This window comes from Bombina bombina, chromosome 11, assembly GCF_027579735.1.
Source record: "Bombina bombina isolate aBomBom1 chromosome 11, aBomBom1.pri, whole genome shotgun sequence".
Classification (NCBI taxonomy): domain Eukaryota; kingdom Metazoa; phylum Chordata; class Amphibia; order Anura; family Bombinatoridae; genus Bombina; species Bombina bombina.
In genome coordinates this window covers 65167554-65189172 of record NC_069509.1, presented here as the reverse complement: position 1 = coordinate 65189172, position 21619 = coordinate 65167554, and the positions used below count along the sequence as shown (strand labels likewise).

Genomic DNA, 21619 nt, shown 5'->3' with positions numbered 1-21619 from the left:
GCTTTATTTTTAAGCTGTCTTGGCTGTAGACTTACACATGTCCTCTTTCATGGTGAACTTCAAGTTACTCAACGGGGATAAAGAAATGATTCAACTTCCCCATTGAGAAAGAGTGAATGTTCTTTGACCCTACAAGTAAGACTCAGTGTGGGTTAAATAATAGCACTTTATCTGCTCAGACTAGATGGGTATATAATGGTTTGAGTTTCCTAGTCCCGTTTACTTTATAATGAAGCAAAATCATTCTCAGATGTCATCTAACCTTTAATGCTATCAAGTGTAATAAAATGTAATACATTGAGAAACGTTGTAAGCATCAAAGAAATCTTAGGGAAAATGTTGGAAGTAGTGTGTTTTCATTAGTCAGAGAATTTATTTTCAAAACACTTTCATATATTACAACATGGGAATGGTAACATATATAATGTGCACAGGAACTTGATCATACTATAGTTGAAAACTTCAAGGGACATTCCGGTCAAAATTTAAATGCACATAGATTAATTATATCTTTGAATAGAAACATAATTACAATTTACATGTATTGGCATGTGAAGTATAGTTAGATATTCTCAGTATACCAGCATTTTAAATACTGCAGTGGCTCAGAGCACCAGTGGGGCTTGTATTCTGTCAGCAATTAACAAATTGAGTCATTACCAGATGTTACAGGCACCTTAGGCTTTCTGAGCAAGAGTTGTGTTTAAAATGCTGGTGCATACTTAAATACACTTTTGAAGCAGCTAAAGCCTTTATTAGAAGCATTTTTGCTAATACATGTATATTACAAAAATGCTTCTGTTGAAAACAAGTGCATCCACGTGGACAAATTTGGTTGGAATGTCCCTTTCACTACTGGTAATAACAAGACTCTTTTAGACATTGGTGGAACAATACCAAACGTATCACAGCTTTCCACCCTCTGTATGGTATATGACTTCCAAAGGTGTCTCTGATTCCTTAGGAAAGATATTTTGTGAATAAAAGAGCAGCACACAAAAAAAATCAAAGTTGTAAGTTGTGGTGTTCAATACATTATTTCACAGTGTAAATAGTAAAGAAATTGCTGTTATTGTGAGGCGCAAAATCCCCTGGTTCCGTAAACGTGACACGGCTGGGAAAGGTCACGGTTTTAGGTCTCATTTAGTCTTCAAGAACAGGAATACGAAACATACAAATTGGTTGGGTCAGATAGTCTTAAAAATTGATAAGAAACACAAAGTTGAGGAACTGTTTTGCCAATGCTGACCAAACAAAATGTAGTTCTTCCTATTACAGGTAGAAAACCCTTTATCCAAACTGCTTGGGACCAGAAAAGGTTTGGATTTCAGAATAATTAAATGTTAGAATATTTGCATCTGTAAAATGGGACAGTTATGAGGAGGGATGGGACCAAGTGTAAATAGCAATAGCATGTCATTTAGGTAATATAAGTCCTCCTCACCTATAGTTCAACATTTTGTTACCATACATGGGAAGAATGTGTCTAGCTTTAAATGGTTAACCATTGATAAGGTAACCCCCCCCAGACGGGGTGGGGATAGACAGAAACTCTTAGAAAGACGAGAAATGTTATGGATTTTCAAACTATCTATGAAGGTCCCGCTAGGCCTTAATGCAGAATATTATCTCATTAATTATTGGGAATAAACAGATGGATATTGCAATACATTTTTGTATTTATTGTTAGATTCCAGGTTTAAGTGTTTCATCTTAATATATAGCATAGGGCCAGCTAACCGGCCGACACCTTTGTTCTATATATATTTTTATCTTATCTGGGTATCAAAGTTTTTGATGTTGAAATGTTATACATTATTTGTTTGCTTTACCTATGTATTTATTGTATGACTATACACTATTTGTAAACATCGTTCTTAGTTACACATTTACCCATGCACTAGGGGATCTTTGATACATATGTTGTCTAAAACATCCAGACACATTATTACATTACTGTATGTCCCATTTTCCATACGGGTCCTGATGATTGCTTTTTACAACACTCTGTCATCTATTGCATCATACTAGAGCTTGTAACACTTTTTTGCAGTCTATCATTATTTAATGTATCTTTTTGTATACTGTTGCAGTATATTTAGTTATGTGTGGCCTCAGCAGACATATATATGCCTTATATAATTATATAGATTATATTTACTATATCCATGCCCTGGTAACACTATAATAGTCCTACCGCATTAGAGTGATTGCGCTATTTTTGGGACGGTACAGATATGTTTTTGTTTTTTTTCTCAACCATGATATTGATTGTATTTTTCTAGGAATTTTGTATATACTGTGAATTGTATTGTATAATATAGAATTTTGTTATGCATTGTGTTATTCAATGAACACTGCACATATTGTGCTTACTTGTTTTTGATTAGACATTAGCACTCACAGATGCACGGTTATTGGCTGGACCAATCTATGGTTCTATCCAATAAGGGTTTAGTACACCCTTTTTGAACTAGTACTGAATGTACTCTTTTATCAGTAGTGATTACGGCTCACGTCGAAACGCGTATACTGTTTTTCATCCGTGTATCTGATTCTATATATTTTCACTCTATGGAGCAAGTATTTTAAAGATGGAAAATAAAGATTGAACTTTTTAACTCAATATTGCTGCTACCGTTTCTCGTTCTTGGATTGTTTATGCTCTAGCCTGTTTGGTAGCAGCTTTCCCTCAACACCTGTGGAGCTGTTCCCTTATTGGAGAGTTCCGTGAGTGCTATTCTTATTACCTGTCCGTCTGTGACCTGAGCGGAGATAAGAGTGAAGTAGTGACGTCAGAGACACCACGTGATTGGAGCGCCTCAGGAAGGATCTACGGAGGTGTCTGCGTTTAAGCCGGGGGGTGACGGATAACCTAAAGTGGTAAAGTGGCGACAAGAGAGTGCAAGACTTCACTCCTTACCCTGCCCTAGATGCCCCACATCCCCTGACGAAGTGGTTTCCAGCCCTGATGATGTAACCACTGATTGTTCAATCAGGACACTCCGCCAGTAGAAGCCTTTTTCGTAAAGACAGGAGGAACAGGCACGATACTGAGTTAGCAAGGACTGCAGCTTACTCTGAGTGCTTTATGGTCTGGACTTTCTTCACGCTACAGGTAACTCTATCGTTTACGTATTTGGTTGCAGTATGGCAACAACAGTGATATTTCACAGGTACGATTGAATGAACTGGATACTAGCACTCGAGTCCAATATTTACACACACCTACATAGTAGGTTTTTTCTACATTACATATGGGAACAGCATTGAGGCTATATTGCAAGCCACACAATTACCCAGTCCAGCACCTTTCTTGTTGTGGTTTTGTATTTAGGTAATATTTACATGTCACTATATAGCTTATACATGTAACCTAAAGGTATTTTTCTATAATATTTAATACTTTTGTATACATAGTAACCTCAGAAGAATAGTACAGTTAGAGACATGAACCCACACTTTTTTCTTTCATGATTTAGACAAAGCATACAATTTTAAACAACTTTCCAATTTACTTAATTTGCTTCCTTCTCTTGTTATCCTTTGCTGAAAGGTTTATCTAGGTAAGCTCAGAAGCAGCAAAGAACATAGGTTCTAGCTGCTGATTGGTGGCTGCATATATATACTGACTGTCATTGGCTCACCCATGTGTCCAGTTAGAAACCAGTAGTGCATTTCTGCTTCTTCAACAAAGTATAGCAAGAGAATGAAACAAATTTGATAATAGAAGTAAAACTGGAAAATTGTTTGTTCTACCTAGATAATGATAAAAAAATGTAAGGGTTTTGTGTCCCTTTAATGTAATAGCTGTTGTTTGATATAAATATAGACTATTATTTGCATTTTATAACACAAAAATCAAACCAAAGACACAGACAGAGAAGAATGTTTTATTTAAAAAAAAATATTAATTAAAAAGTTTGGATTTTCAGAATAAGTTTGGTTTTTGGAATTCCGGATTTGGGGTTTTGTACCTGTTCTGTACTTTGTCTTTGACAGTTTCCTGGCTAACATCTAGGAGCAGTAGTAGGGTTGCTACACTGACCATATTTTCAAGGACGGTTATAAGTTACAAATGCTTTAGGGTGTACAAGGAGGACAACACTTTTCATGTTTCTCCCTGCACACCGAGTAACTTACTGCTGTCCAGGAAAACATGGCTGAGGTGGCAACCTTAAGCAAGCAGCTGGAAATGGAGCCAGGATGGTCCAAGATGAAGTTGCAGTGTCTGAGTAAGCGTGAGATAGGGGCAGGATCTATGTTAGCTGTAGGCGGAGTCAAGCATTCTGTGGGAGGAGTTGAGGTAGAGTGGGGGTGTGGCTTCATGTTGTGGAACTGAGATATTTGGAAGTGATGCAGGAAAACAGATCTCCAAAATACATGAGCTTGTATCACAGTAGCATTTTTTTTAATTAAATCAGAAAAACCTACTTCCATGTATCTCATGCAGGGGAATGACAAAATAAAATTAATAATTTAAAAATGACCTGATTAGCGGGACAGAGAACCACAGAAGCTCAGGAATTCCTGATTACAGAAAATGACTGCTAATGAATGTACAAGACCAGGAAGAAACAATTAATTACAATTATAGATGATGGTTTTTCATGGTCATGATTATCTGCTGTATCAGACGATATTGTATAAGTTACATCCTCTGCTGCTTGCAGGGACACAATGATCCTTTTGTATCTGAGATCCTCTTAAGCAGAAGCACTGAAGAATCTACCTAAAGTCTGTGCAGAGCTGAGTTTCAGCAGCCGGTGGGTTCTCTCCTACTCTCCCTGACAGTAGCTCTCTGTATCACAGCTGACCACAGTGGTCTCTGCTCATTATAAAAAGCCTCAGCTATGTTTACCAAGTAGGAAGCTAAATGTCCAGCTCTCAGGGGCATACCCAGGAATGTCAGGCAAGGAGGTGCAGAGAGCCAAATTACACTGTTAGAAATGGGTCTTCCAGGTTTATGGAGTAATTATGAAGTCGTTTTCCATGTTGTCAGAAGGCAGAAAGACTGTGTAGGATAAGAACCTAAACTGCTACAATGATTTGTTTGTTGCTTGCTCAGAATTCAAGGGGCATACAGTGGATTAAACCATATTAGTAGGAAAATAATTAGTGCCCCCGTTCAATGGTAAACATTAAAAATGTTTATGTATATATTATATTATACTATTATATTTGTACTTAAAATATACACATATGAATATATGAAAGCATTATGTAAAAAATATATATACGTATATGTATATATAAAATATATATTTATATATATATATACACACACACACAGTGGATATAAAAAGTCTACACACCCCTGTTAAAATGTCAGGTTTCTGTGATGTAAAAAAATGAGACAAAGATAAATCATTTCAGAACTTTTTCCACCTTTAATGTGACTTATAAACTGTACAACTCAATTGAAAAACAAACTGAAATCTTTTAGGTAAAGGGAAATAAAAATAAAAAACTAAAATAATATGGTTGCATAAGTGTGAACACCCTTTTATAACTGGGGATGTAGCTGTGTTCAGAATTAAGCAATCACATACAAAATCATGTTAAATAGGAGTCAGTACACACCTGTCATTTAAAGTGCCTGTGATTAACCCCAAATAAAGTTCAGCTGTTCTAGTTGGTCTTTCCTGACATTTTGTTAGTCGCTTCCTACAGCAAAAGCCATGGTCCGCAGAGAGCGTCTAAAGCATCAGAGGGATCTCATTGTTAAAAGGTATCAGTCAGGAGAAGGGTACAAAAGAATTTCCAAGGCATTAGATATAACATGGAACACAGTGAAGACAGTCATCATCAAGTGAAGAAAATATGGTGCAACAGTGACATTACCAAGAACTGGATGTCCCTCCAAAATTGATGAAAAGACGAGAAGAAAACTGGTCTGGGAGGCTGCCAAGAGGCCTACAGCAACATTAAAGGAGCTGCAGGAATATCTGGCAAGTACTGGCTGTGTGGTACATGTGACAACAATCGCCCCTATTCTTCATATGTCTGGGCTATGGGGTAGAGTGGCAAGACGGAAGCCTTTTCTTACAAAAAAAACCCATCCAAGCCCGGCTAAATTTTGCAAAAACACATCTGAAGTCTCCCAAAAGCATGTTGCAAAAAGTGTTCTGGTCTGATGAAACCAAAGATGAACTTTTTGGCCATAATTCCAAAAGATATGTTTGGCGCAAAAACAACACTGCATATCACCAAAAGAACACCATACCCACAGTGAAGCATGGTGGTGGCAGCATCATGCTTTGGGGCTGTTTTTCTTCAGCTGGAACTGGGGCCTTAGTCAAGGTAGAGGGAATAATGAACAGTTCCAAATACCAGAGAATATTGGCACAAAACCTTCAGGCTTCTGCTAGAAAGCTGAACATGAAGAGGAACTTCATCTTTCAGCATGACAACGACCCAAAGCATACATCCAAATCAACAAAGGAATGGCTTCACCAGAAGGAGATTAAAGTTTTGGGATGGCCCAGCCAGAGCCCAGACCTGAATCCAATTCAAAATCTGTGGGGTGATCTGAAGAGAGCTGTGCACAGGAGATGCCCTCGCATTCTGACAGATTTAGAGTGTTTTTGCAAAGAAGAGTGGGCAAATCTTGCCAAGTCAAGCCCAGTTTGTTTGAGAGCTTGCATTGTATGGCTGTTTAGGAACTCAGGTTTTGGGAGAGACCTTGATACCTGGGCTTGTCCTATTTGGCCAGATGCGTGAACAGGATTGGCCAAGCAACACACCTCTCTATGATAATTGGCTGTCTCTCCTTTAAATAACAAAGGCGCAATTCCAAACACATACGTCACTACTGCCTCATGAAGAAGCCCGGCCGCTGATCGGGGGAAACGCGTTAGGCTACTAAAGAGCAAGCGTTTGGCCAGCTGTCTTAGAATCCTATCCACGGTAATCAGAGCAGGGGTTCCGGATACCGTGCCTGAAAATTTCCATCTCAAACCTGGAGTGGAGGAGCAGCAGCTGTACTTACACAGTGCTCAACTGATGTGCTTTTTAGCACGGTATCCGGAGCCCCTGCTCTGATTACCGTGGATAGGATTCTAAGACAGCTGGCCAAACGCTTGCTCTTTAGTAGCCTAACGCGTTTCCCCCGATCAGCGGCCGGGCTTCTTCATGAGGCAGTAGTGACGTATGTGTTTGGAATTGCGCCTTTGTTATTTAAAGGAGAGACAGCCAATTATCATAGAGAGGTGTGTTGCTTGGCCAATCCTGTTCACGCATCTGGCCAAATAGGACAAGCCCAGGTATTTTTTTTTTTTTATGTGTATATTTCACTGTTAATAAAATATTTCACTTGAGTTGGCCCTGTGCGCCTCTGTCTTTTTTTCTCTTTTACATGAAAAACTCATACCCAAAAAGACAGTGCTGTAATAAAATCAAAAGGTGCTTCAATAAAGTATTAGTTTAAGGGTGTTCACACTTATGCAACCATATTATTTTAGTTTTTTATTTTTATTTCCCTTTACCTAAAAGATTTCAGTTTATTTTTCAATTGAGTTGTTCAGTTTATAGGTCACATTAAAGGTGGAAAAAGTTCTGAAATTATTTATCTTTGTCTCATTTTTTTACATCACAGAAACCTGACATTTTAACAGGGGTGTGTAGACTTTTTATATCCACTGTATATATATATATATATATTAATAATCCATTCCTAAAGGCTACAAATTTATATAAAAATATATACAAATATATATATTATATATATTTGCACCAAGACTTGTCTTTATCAAGTAGAAAGCTTAATACCATACCAAGACTGTTGTGATTGTGTGTATGCACTGTATGTTTGTATGCATTTATATATATATATATATATATATATATATATATATATATATATATACACATATAGTGGCTCAAACAAGCCTAGTCTTTTGTGAAAAGATCACATATAAATATCAAACAAAAAACACAATATACACACCCGGATACATATAACAGGTTAGTTACAGCATTTGGTGATAGGCACTGGTGCCTCATCATGGTTTCTTCTTACATGGGTCCCTAACCTACTGCTGTCCTTACTATACTTTAATCAAATACAAATAGGGAAGACTGGGGAGGATTACTAATAGCTGTGACACATTTGTTTGTATTTATGTGGGTTTGTTTGAAAGCTAACATGTACGGCTGTAGGAAAGGGACCTCCTGCAACATCCTGACCTGCCTTTGGACCACAACTTTGTGTATGTCTAAATACTTTTGCTTGACCCTGCTGTTTCTGGCTGGAATTGGGACACTGCTTTAACCTTGTGTTTATCATCCTGCGATCTCTTGACCAGCCTTTGAACAACTGTTTTGCTTGTTGAACTGTGCAGTACCTCTTGCTTGCCATGCACTGAACTGAGTTTGTGTAACCAGACTGTGTCAGAATTACAGTAGCTCATGCTCCAGCTACCTTGTTTACCATGCACTGAACTAAGCTTGAGTAACCAGACTGTTTCAGAATTACAGACGCTCATGCTCCAGCTACCTTGTTTGCCATGCACTGAACTGAGCTAGTGTAACCAGACTGTTTCAGAATTACATTAGCTCATCCTCCAGCTACCTTGTTTGCCATGTACTGAACTGAGCTTGTGTAACCAGACTGTTTCAGAATTACAGTAGCTCATGCTTCAGCTACCTTGTTTGCCATGCACTGAACTAAGCTTGAGTAACCAGACTGTTTCAGAATTACAGACGCTCATGCTTCAGCTACCTTGTTTGCCATGCACTGAACTGAGATTGTGTAACCAGACTGTTTCAGAATTACAGTAGCTAATTCTCCAGCTACCTTGTTTTCCATGCACTGAACTGAGTTTGTGTAACCAGACTGTTTTAGAATTATAGTAGTTCATGCTCCAACTACCTTGTTTGCCATGCACTGATCCGAGTTTGTGTAACCAGACTGTTTCAGAATTACAGTAGCTCATGCTCCAGCTACCTTGTTTACCATGCACTGAACTAAGCTTGAGTAACCAGACTGTTTCAGAATTACAGACGCTCATGCTCCAGCTACCTTGTTTGCCATGCACTGAACTGAGCTAGTGTAACCAGACTGTTTCAGAATTACATTAGCTCATCCTCCAGCTACCTTGTTTGCCATGTACTGAACTGAGCTTGTGTAACCAGACTGTTTCAGAATTACAGTAGCTCATGCTTCAGCTACCTTGTTTGCCATGCACTGAACTAAGCTTGAGTAACCAGACTGTTTCAGAATTACAGTAGCTAATTCTCCAGCTACCTTGTTTTCCATGCACTGAACTGAGTTTGTGTAACCAGACTGTTTTAGAATTATAGTAGTTCATGCTCCAACTACCTTGTTTGCCATGCACTGATCCGAGTTTGTGTAACCAGACTGTTTCAGAATTACAGTAGCTCATGCTCCAGCTGCATTTTTTGCCATGCACTGAACTGAGCTTGTGTAAAAAGACTGTTTCAGAATTATAGTAGCTCATGCTTCAGCTACCTTGTTTACCATGCGCTGAACTGAGCTTGTGTAACCAGACTGTTTCAGAATTGCAGTAGCTCATGCTCCATCTACCTTGTTTGCCATGCACTGAACTGAGCTTGTGTAACCAGACCTTGTTTGCCATGCACTGAACTAAGCTTGTGTAACCAGACTGTTTCAGAATTACAGTAGCTCATGCTTCAGCTATACCTTGTTTGCCATGCACTGAACTGAGATTGTGTAACCAGACTCTTTCAGAATTACAGTAGCTCATTCTCCGGGAAACGTTCACACCTAAGGTCCTGTTGGGGGCTGACCTTCGGTGGTTTATCCTTGTCCCCGGAACCGCTAAAGGAGAAACCTTTGGTCACGGTTGTCCTTTCCTGGGTGGATTCCTCCATAGTCACCCAGGCTCTTGTTGACTCCGGTGCTGCGGGCTATTTCATTGACAGTGCTTTTGTATCAAAGCACACCATTCCTGTTTGGCCTCGGTCTGTTCTGCTTGCTATTGAGGCCATTGATGGCAGGCCCCTTCAGCCCGCACTCGTTACTCACGAAACTGCTTCGTTATCCATGGCTGTTGGGGCTCTCCATTTTGAAACCCTCCAGTTCCAGGTGATAAACTCTCTGCATTTTCCGATTGTTCTGGGTTATCCCTGGCTCCAAAAGGACAATCCCAGTCTCGACTGGCGCAGGTCCGAAATTTTGTTGTGGTCTCCGCAATGTATTTCCACTTGTCTTTGGAAACCAGTGAAAGTCTTGTGCACTTCTTCCGTATCTCAATTGCCAGAGGAGTACCGAGAGTTCCTAGACGTTTTTGACAATGTGCGTGCAGGTACATTGCCTCCTCACCAGTCTTACGATTGTGCCATAGACCTGCAACCCGGAGCCATTCCTCCTCGGGGCCGGTTTACCCTCTGTCTGTTGCAGAGAATTGTGCTAAGGAGGAGTATGTTGCTGATGCTCTGTCGCGGGGGATCATCCGCAAATCCTGCTCTCCTGTAGGGGCTGGCTTCTTCTTTGTGAAGAAAAAGGGTGGTGAGTTAAGACCATGCATCGATTATAAGGGTCTTAATCGTCTTACCATTAAGAATGCTTACCCTATTCTGCTCATTACGGAACTCTTTGACCGCCTCAAGGGAGCTACGGTCTTTAATAAACTTGATTTGAGAGGAGCGTATAATCTCGATAGGATTAAGGAGGGCCATGAATGGAAAACCGCATTTAACACCAGGAGCGGGCATTATGAGTATCTTGTAATGCCCTTTGGCCTATGTAATGCTCCTGCTGTTTTTCAGGAATTTATTAATGATGTCCTACGAGATATGTTGCAACAGTGTGTTGTGGTGTACTTAGACGACATCCTCATACACTCACCCACACTTGAGGCTCATCGTTCTGATGTTACACGGGTTCTTTAGAGACTACGTGAGAACGGCCTGTTTTGTAAACTCGAGAAATGTGAGTTCCATCAGACTCAAGTAACCTTCCTAGGTTATGTTATCTCCGTTGCAGGGTTCTCCATTGATCCTAAGAAGTTATCTGCAGTTCTGCAGTGGCCTCGCCCAGTAGGTCTTCGGTCTATTCAACGTTTTTTGGGGTTCGCCAATTACTATAGAAAGTTTATTAAAAACTTTTCTTCCTTGGTCAAACCTATCAGACATGACCCGTAAAGAGAATGATCCACTCCATTAGTCACCTACTGCCATAAAGGCCTTTGATTGTCTTAAGACTGCCTTTGCTGCCGCTCCAGTTCTGGCTCATCCTAACCTTGTCCTGCTTTTCATTCTTGAGGTCAATGCATCTGAGACTGGAGTAGGTGCCCTCTTGTCTCAACATCCTACGTCTGACGGTTCCTTGCATCCGTGTGGTTTCTTCTGTAAGAAATTGTCTCCAGCGGAGTGCAATTATGAAATTGGCGACAGGGAATTACTGGGCACAATTTTGGCACTCAAGGAATGGAGGCATCTACTCGGGGGTACTAGCGTGCCAGTGCTCATTCTTACTGACCACAAGAATTTAACTTATCCATCTGAAGAAAAACGTTTGTCACCCCAACAGGCCAGATGGGTGCTATTTTTGTCTCAGTTTAATTATGTGGTCTCCTACCTGCCTGGTAGTAAGAATGTTAGGGCTGATGCCCTCTCTCGAAAATTTTCGTCTCTGTCCAAGGAGGAGTCTGTACCTACTCCAGTTATACCTCCTGACCATATTTTGGCTACCATACGTACTAATTTGACTTCTCCCTTGGGGGAGGAGATCCTGGCTGCACAAACCAATGCACCTCCTGAGAAACCTAGTGGTAAGTGTTTTGTTCCTGAGAATCTTCTAACTAAACTTTTACACACTTACCACTATCCTAAAGCTGCAGGTCACCCAGGCAAGAACCAAATGATTTGGTCTGTCACTCGACAATTCTGGTGGCCAGGTCTTCGTTCTGATGTTGCTGCGTTTGTTGCCTCCTGCTCAGTTTGTGCACAGAATAAGACTCCTCGACGTCTTCCTGTGGGTCTTCTTCAACCTATTGCTAATGGTGAGCGTCCTTGGACATATCTTTGCATGGACTTCATTGTTGAGCTCCCTGTTTCCAATGGCAATACTGTTATCCTTATGGTGGTTGACCGTTTTTCTAAAATGTCACATTGCATTCCCTTGAAGAAGTTGCCTACCGCTCAGGAGCTTGCTTCAATTTTTGCCCGAGAGGTCTTCCGTTTACATGGGTTACCCAAGGAGATAGTGTCGGACCGGGGTAGCCAGTTTGTCTCCAGATTTTGGCGTTCCTTATGTGCTCAAATGGGGATACAGCTTTCCTTCTCCTCGGCATATCACCTTCAATCCATTGGGGCTGCGGAACGGTCTAATCAAGCACTGGAACAGTTCCTCCGTTGCTATGTCTCAGATCACCACAATAATTGGTCTGAACTGTTACCTTGGGCAGAGATTGCTCGTAATAGTGCTATTAATGCTTCCTCCAAGCTATCCCCGTTCATGGCGAATTATGGGTTTCAACCATCCTTGTTGCCCGATTTATTCATGTCTCAGGGTATTCCGGCTTTAGAGGAGCATCTCCGGCAACTCCGTTCCACGTGGGTGCAGATTCAGGATTGCCTTCATCGTTCTATGCAGTGCCAAAAGTTCCAGGCTGATCGTAGGCGTCTGCCCGCGCCTTCCTACCAGGTTGGTGAGAGAGTTTGGCTGTCCTCCCGCAACTTGAACCTTCGTGTGCCTGCCAATAAACTGGCTCCCCGTTATGTTGGTCCTTTTCGAATACTCCGACAGGTCAATCCTGTGGCCTATGCTCTTGACCTTCCTTCTGCAATGCGCATCTCCAATGTTTTTCATGTCTCCCTTTTGAGACCATTGGTTTGTAATCAGTTTACCACTGTGTTGCCTCGTCCCCGTCCTATCTTTGTTGACAACCATGAGGAGTATGAGGTCAGCAGCATTATTGACTCTCGTATGTCCAGGGGCCGCGTACAGTATTTGGTTCACTGGAGGGGCTACAGTTCGGAGGAGCATTCATGGGTTCCCTCCTCTGATGTTCATGCTCCCGCCCTCCTCCGTGCCTTCCATGCCTGTTTCTACAATAAGCCTTTTGTCCTCCCTTGGGGGAGGGGTCGTTGAGGGGAGGGTACTGTCAGAGTTATTTCCCTGTTGTGTTTGCCATGTGCTGCTGGCAGCCATTTTACTCACCTCTCTTGCTGACTCTGGTGCATACTGTGTGATGCTGCTCATTTCCTGCACTTCCTTTTATGGCCAGACTGGTGTACATCATCCGTGCGAGACAGGATGCAGTCTCAGAATTGTGATGTCATACCTTATTATTTAAAGGGCCTCTGTTCAGTATGCTTTGCGCTTGCGTTGTCTCAGACCTTTTTGTGAGAGCTCCTGTGTATTACCTGGCTGTCTGACTTCCCTCCTGGTTCCTGATCCCTGGCTTGTTCCCAACTCTATTGTTCTCCTTGTTCCTGATTCTGGCTCGTCTGACTACTCGCTTTGGCTCCTGACTCGGCTTGTCTGACTATTCGCTTTGGCTCCTGACTCGGCTCGTCTGACTATTCGCTTTGGCTCCTTACTCGGCTCGCCTGACTACCAGCTCTGGTTTTGATTCCTGGCTTCTTATTTGACTTGTGGACTTTTTATTATTTTTTGCTATTAATAAAGGTGTGATTATTTTTGCACTTCTCGCTCAGTCTGATTCCTGGCATCCTGACATTTTGTTTGCCATGCACTGATCTGAGTTTGTTTAACCAGACTGTTTCAGAATTACAGTAGCTCATGCTCCAGCTACCTTGTTTGCCATGCACTGAACCGAGCTTGTGTAACCAGACTTTTTCAGAATTACAGTAGCTCATGCTCTAGCTACCTTGTTTGCCATGTACTGAACTGAGCTTGCGTAACCAGACTGTTTCAGAATTACAATAGCTCATGCTCCAGCTTCCTTGTTTGCCATGCACTGAACTGAGCTTGTGTAACCAGACTGTTTCAGAATTACCGTAGCTCATGCTCCAGCTTCCTTGTTTGCCATGTGCTGATCTGAGCTTGTGTAACCAAATTTATTCAGCCTTCCTGCACCTCTTGTTCCAGGAACCTGGTCTAGGATAAAAAAAGAATATTAAGTGAAGCATTTTCTTAAAATGCAGATTCAAAATTTTTATGTTTTAGACTTTTCTGATATTTACGCAGGTTTTCTTGTATTCATAATCACCAATTTCTGGTTCTTTCCAATCCTACTTAATCCTGATTTATTAAGCACTGCATTGCAAACAATCTGCATGAAAATTCATGTTTTAAAGCATGTTAAACTATTGTTTTTTAAGCAATGTTTGCATCTTTTTGCTGTACAAAGGCATACCCGTTGACAAGTAGTTTAAAGGGACAGTCTATTCCAGAATTATTATTGTTTAAAAAGATAGATAATCCTTTTATTACCCATTCCCCTATTTTGCATAACCAACACGGTTATATTAATATACTATTTACCTCTGTGATTACCTTGTATCTAAGGCTTTGCAGACTGCCCCCTTATTTCAGTTCTTTTGACAGACTTGCATTTAGCCAATCAGTGCCCTCTCACGTGTAAATCCACAGGCGTGGTCACAATGCTATCTGTATGGCACACATGATCTTACGCCCTTTAGCTGTGAAAAACTGCCAAATGCATTGAAATAAGGGGCGGCCTTCAAGGTTTTAGAAATTAGCATATGATCCTAGCTAGGTTTAGCTTTTAACAAAGAACACCAAGAGCACAAAGCAAATTTGATGATAAAAGTGAATTGGAAAGTTGTTTAAAATTGGATTCCCTATCTAAATCATGAAAGTTTAATTTTGACTAAACTGTCCCTATAAGTATTGTTTATTTTATCCTTGCTTTAGCCCATTGATTAGAAATATAAATAAGCTCCTACACTCACTTTGTAGCATGTTGCAGGGACAGTGTCCAGGATTCTGAAGGATACACTCTAGCCTCTCCAAGAGGCAGATGAAAAAAAACACAATTTCAGAGTTAAATTACAGGAAAGTCTGCAAAATAAATAATGAAAGTATAATTATACATGAAAAATTACATTGTTTTCTTCTAGGTATCAGTTAATCTATTTCATGTTTGTTTTTTAAGGACCATTTTTTATCTTTTGTAACTTTTGGTTTTGGATTTGAGAGGTTGCACTAGGTGCTAAAAATAATGTTGAATATAGTGCTACCTAGTGCACAAGACACATGTACGATCCAAACTACCTCAGTATGCTTTTATGAAAAGAGCCTAGGGGGCCGATTTATCAATTGTCTGGCGGAAACAGATGTATTTGGTCCCATTCGGGCCATGATAAATCGGCCCCTAATTTTCAACAAAGGATACTAAGAAAAACTGCACACTTCCCTGTTCCTTTAAGGCTAATAGTACTGTGACAGGGTTTATTGTGGTTTGGCCAACCAGAACAGTAGCAGTTAGTTTAATTGTAGTATTGGGCCAACTGTCATGTAGCCCTGTTCACACACAGTTTGTGGAATATTTTTGAGGCTTTGACAGTTTGAGTAATATTTTTAGAAGGATGAGTTGAATAATTTTAAATCTCTAATTTGATTAAAAAAAAAATCTTTTATAAGCAAATACAATTATTAATACTTATTATTATACTATAACACATTGAAACCAATCACATCTGTCACAGGAACATGTCTTCTATTCTCAGCAGAGCTAGATCTTTAGTTTTATCAGTGAACTTTCTGTTTGGCTTTCAACTTTTGACAAAAGAGTGAGCGTGTGAAATGATACTTGATTTAAATTATATGATTGAATTTGCAAGCGGGCCAGGCTGTATTTGTACAGAAAACCCTACAATTAGTCTTTGTATTTGTGGAGTAGATATTTCTTGGCCCTTTAAACTTGGAAGATGTTAAGTTGTGCCTCTCACTAAGAATTCCTAAAGATGTTTCAGAAGATCTCCAGTCCTGAGGAAAAAAAATGTTCTGTTTTGTGCCCTGCTGGCCGGCTTACAGGCTCTGAGATCACAGCTATGAGGTCCTTGAAAAAACAAGATGGCAGAAGTGTGTAGGGAGTGCAGCGATTCTGCCCCCACAAGTAGAATGTCCACCTTCCTGGAAAAAGGAAAAAAAAACTGTGAAACTGATTTTATATTCCAGAAAATAGCAGTGTTAAAGCAAATAAAGCTTTTCATCAGATTCTATTGAAACTAAACCTTTTGAAACTAAAAATTAACATTTCATGCTCTGATTTTAAAGGGACAGGAAACTCAATATGTAATTTCCCATAAAATATTTAATTATGTACAGTGAAACAAAATTGCCTCTTCTTTCATTATTTATTTTGCATCCTTTTCCTGTTATTTGATTCTGAATATTGTACATCTTACACTCCCCCCCATATAACTGCACAGTGATTGGTTGTAATGTGCAGGTGGTCATTTATGTGTGTTCTTAATTGGCGACAGCAAAAGAGATAAGATTTTCTACACTAAAGTTTTAAATTCTTGTAAAACATCAATGTTATCTGCAGACTTTTTGCAATCTAGTACTTAATTTCTGAAGCATATATTAAAAATGGCTTTAATGTCCCTTTAAGCAAAATACAGATGATTATTATTATTATTTTATTATTATTATCATTATTTAGTTGTAAATATCACAATATACATCAGCAGTGAATACCTGATCATTGCAGTATACAGTACAATTCAATTAGATTAAACATTGGAATTGATACAAGAGGAGGATGACCCTGCTGTGAAGAGCTTATAATATGTGGATACCAAAGTATGCAACAAGTTTGCTAGATCCCACTTCTGAAAGGTATCTGACCGCAATTTCATGCCCACGAGGTCGATAACCACAATCTCATGGGTGGATACCTTGATTCTACCAGTATCTCAGCACCCAGAACATTCCTGTTCAAAAAATGTGTCTGACAACTTGGATGTAAGGTTAGATTAGGAATTGAGGGTAGAGCTGTGGTTAACCCCTTGGATCTCAGAGATTGCTGAAAAAGCATTTGCCCCTTTTCCTGACGCATTCCTTCACAGGTGACACTGCTGTAGACAAGTTATGGCCTTGGCAGCACTAAGGCCGTAATATTTGGCATCTGCAAAATTGTCTTCTGGGCAACATTCCCAAGGATAACGCGTCTGAGTCAGACACTCCTGGAAACAATTGTTACAAAGTATTATCGGAACAAGTTTTCATATTGGTTTAAAGACATTCCTGTGTTTTTTCTTCTGTCCAAAAACTGATTTTGCAGATGTATCTTCACCAGCTATTCGGTGTTATGCTTTAATTAAATCAGTGTTGTCCAACCTTAGTCCCAGGAGTAACATTATGACCCTCCAGCGCTTTATCTGACCCACATAATTCTTCTTGTTTTAAAAGAATAATAAAAAAAATCTAAAAAATCTAGAGGCAGCAAATGTTATAATATCACAGAAAGGTATCCAATAAATAAACGAATCACAAAGTAATCACTATCCCAGGATTAACCGTTCAAATTAGACATGCGCATTTGGAGGTTTCGAATGCAAAGGAATGCAGAAGAATGTCCGCTCGTGGCATTCGGCTCTTTTCGGAGCAACACACTAAGATCTGTTCAAATCCAAATCTTTGTGTGTTGCACTTTCACAAGTAGTAATCCGTCTCCGAAAAGAGCCAAATGCCTTGAGCGACTGCCTTCTTCTGCATTTGTTTGCATCCGAAACCTTTAAATCCACGTCTAGTTCAAAGTAATCTTATCTATCACCATATAAATTGTTTTTTTTTTAACCTGGACTTCACTTCCTCAAACCTTCTGTTCAAAGTTAATTAATCATCTAAGAAATGCAGAGAGAAAGGTGCCCCAATTGTGCACCGGCACCCATTTGCAGCTCCCCTGCTAGCTGGAGGTCAGCATTCTATATATATATATAAAAAAATAATAATAGTGTATATACATATATAACCAGCACTTACCGGACTCTTAAAGGCACATGAAACCCAAAACTTTTCTTTCACAATTCAGATAGAACAAACAATTTGAATCAACTTTCCAATTTTCTTCTGTTGGCAATTCATTCTCTTGGTATCCTTTGTTGAAGGAGCAGTAATGCTTTAATGGGAGCTAGCTGAACACATCAGAAAGCCAATGATAAGCGTTATATATGTGCAGTCACCAATCAGCAGCTAGCTCCCAGGTCATATGCTTACTAAGGTATGCTTTTTAACAAAGGATAAAAATGAAGCACATTACATAATTAAAGTAAATTGAAAATTGCATCTTCTATCTGAATCCTAAAGGACATTTTTTGGTTTCATGTCACTTTAAATAAGGAAATATGCTGTAAAACCACCTCTTTTTTTAGATGGCGGTATTTACCCCCAAATATCTTGTTAAATAAATTATAAATTGTTTTCTTTATTTAAAGGATTATGTAGGGGACCCCGCTGGGTACCATTAAATCAGAGGTATACAGGAAACCCATATTGGGTAATAGTCTACTACATGCCCATGTGACCAAAGGCTAATTTGTAGGGTTGAAAATGAATTGTACTAATATCCATGGTTATGAAAAACATGCCAACCTCTTGGTTGGATGACATAAGGATAGGGGCTATTCACAAAGGCTCATTCAGAGAGCCATAAATGAGGCTGTATCATTTGACTGGAAATTTTGTTAGATGACCAGGTAATTTCCAACTGAGGGCTAGATTATGATTGTAGTGCTAGTTATCGGTCTAGCTTGCGTGCTAACTGCACTCAACTTAGACTTTTTGCGTGCGTAGGATAGGGCGCATTTTCATTTCAAAATAAAATGTTTGTTCTTGTGACTTGTCCAAAAAGCAAACGTTAGAATATCATGACAGCGTTAACGTATTTTCCCTTAGACTTCAATGGAGCACGAAAAGTGGAAAAAAAACACCCAACAATCACGCAAATCCGTTGGCATTTTCTCAAGTGCGCTAAGCCAATATAAATTATGAATATTTCACATTCCAATGTTCTTCTCATAGAAGAATTTGTTCTATTTATTCTTAAATGCATATTGCTATATATATAAATGATGTTTTATTTGCACAAATATTTATCAATACCTTTATATATAGATGATTATATATAGGTATAGATATAAACAGAAATATATAGGAATATCTATTTTAAATTCTTAGAACATATTCCCCTATGTGAAGAACATTGGAATGTGAGGTATTTACAGAACAAACACAGTTAAATGACTTGTAAATACAGTAGAATTGCATAACGAACACATGCATGATAAAAGGACAATGCAATAGCACTTAGGGGCATATTTATCAAGCTCTGTATGAAGCTTGATGCCCCTGTTTCTGCACAAGCCTTCAGGCTCACCTGAAACACAAGTTATGAAGCAGCAGTCTAAAGACAGCTTCTCCATAACCTGTCCACCTGCTCTCAGGCGGCGGACAGACATCGCCGGAAATCAACCCGATCGAATACGATCGGGTTGATTGCCACCCCTTGCTGGTGGCCGATTGGCCGTGAATCTGCAGGGGGCGGTATTGTACCAGCAGTTCACCAGAACTGCTGGTGCAATGATAAATGCCGACCGCGTATGCTGACGGCATTTATCGATGTGCAGCGGACATGATCCACAATATCGGATCATATCCGCTTGCACAATGTTAAATCGGCCCCTTAGTCTGAACTTCAAATGAGTAGTAGTTTTTTTTCTGACAAATTTCAGTTATGTCTATTTCCACTCCCCCTGTATCACGTGACAGCCATCAGCCAATCACAAATGCATATATGTATATTCTGTGACTCAAAAAGTCTGCACATTTTATCTGGGGGCCACTGGCCAAGGTTTCTTCTCCCATGGGGGCCGCTTGAGCTGGGTAAGTGCTGCGGAACTGGAAAGACTAGGGACTGGACGTGACATTTACCCAAGTAGTAGTGCATGGTGAGAATTGTAGCCCACAATACACAGTTGTCTATACTTATCTAGTGAGTGCCAAGTGAAGTGATCATTCTGGAACTGTTTAACGACATAATAGCAAACAGTGTATGGTGGGAGCCTACACAGGACGCTTGTCTTTATATTTATCTTGTGTGTGCTTATATAGAGCATCAACTTATTATACCTCTTAGAAAAGGAAAACAATTGTCAACCCAGATTAATGGTTTACCTATTAAACAAGGGAGGGCCAGATGAAATTATCTTGAGGGCCGCATATGGCCCCAGGGCCAGTACTTTAAGACCATTGCTTTAAAGGGACATAAAACTCAAACTTTTTTCTTTCATGATTCAGATAGAACATGCAATTTTAAACAACTTTCCAATATACTTCTTTTATCAAATTTTCTTCATTTTCTTGTTATCCTTTGTTTAAAAGCAATGAGGTAAGTGTGCACGTGTCTGTAGTACTTTATAGAAGCAGTTTTGCAACAGTGTTGTACATTAGCAAGAGCACTTGATGACAGCACTATTTCCTGTCATATAGTGCTCCAGACGTGCAAATAACACATTTGATAATATAAGTAAATTGGAAACTTTTTAAAAATTGTATTCTCTACCCGAATCATGAAATAAAAAAAATTGTGTTTCGTTTCCCTTTAAACAAGTTTTTTTAAATATGAATATAGCATAAAAAATATTTTACATGTTTTAAGCTACTTAACTGCAAAGGGCTCCAATGCTGTGTGTGTGTGTATATATATATTTGTATATATATGTCTGTAAATGCATATATACATATATAAATACATAATTACATATGCACACACATATAAACATATAAATATATGTATTTTCATGTTTTTTGTTCCACTTTTTTGTCTCGCATAACAGTTGACCAGAGCTCTGAAGTTGGGCTAACCTGACGTACGTTAAAATAAATTGCGTTCAAGTGAACACGTTTACTTTCAATTCATAATACCAGCGCTACTTCGAATGTGCGTAAAGAGCCACAAAATAACCCTTATCGCTCGAGCGTAACAGTTAGCACACCACTTGTAATCTCCCCCGCAAGGAGCTCTATTTATGCAAACCTACAACTACAAGTTAAGCAGCAGTCTTAAGATCTCTTAAAACAAAGGAAAAATGTACCAGTAAACCCAAAAAGAAAAAAATGATTATGTAAACACATGTCCTCTTCTTTAGTCTGGCTAGATGTTTTTAAACAGGACTATGGAGAGATTCTTTTACTCTGGGCAAGTATTCTTGTTTTAGTTGTGAAACTATTATTTTTATTTGTTTTATATATTTTGCAAGCCCATGAACATTAGTAACTTTATCCTTACTTGTATTTGTTTTATTGTATTTTCAAACACAAATTAATTATTGGATACTTTTTGTTTTGCTGTCTGTCTTTGATAGACTTAAATCATCCCAGATTAATTTGTCTGCGATGATTAAGAAGCACTGCTTTTGATTGGTTGGATGAGAGCAAGGGAGGAGTAATGATAAAAGCATGCATTGGATATTGCCTCGCTAGCCCCAAATGCAGGGGGACAGGTTCCCTGGTTTGGAGCGCTCTCCTCCAGCTCCTTCATAAATCATACTTTTTACTCTTGTTAACACAAACATATGTACTCTTGCTCTCCAAAACACCTTACACTATCCTTCGCCCTACTCCTGTGAGCATGCATGTATGTATATAAAAAAAACTACAGAAGAAATAGTGCACACAGCTCACTTTTTTTTTAAT

At 39.4% G+C, this 21619-nt stretch overlaps 1 protein-coding gene across 1 annotated transcript in view; it reads left to right on the top strand.

Annotated features, from left to right (window-relative positions):
* Window positions 1-21619, top strand: part of LMF1 (lipase maturation factor 1) — a gene marked incomplete in the record, with an annotated part of 853471 nt that overhangs the window by 565325 nt on the left and 266527 nt on the right.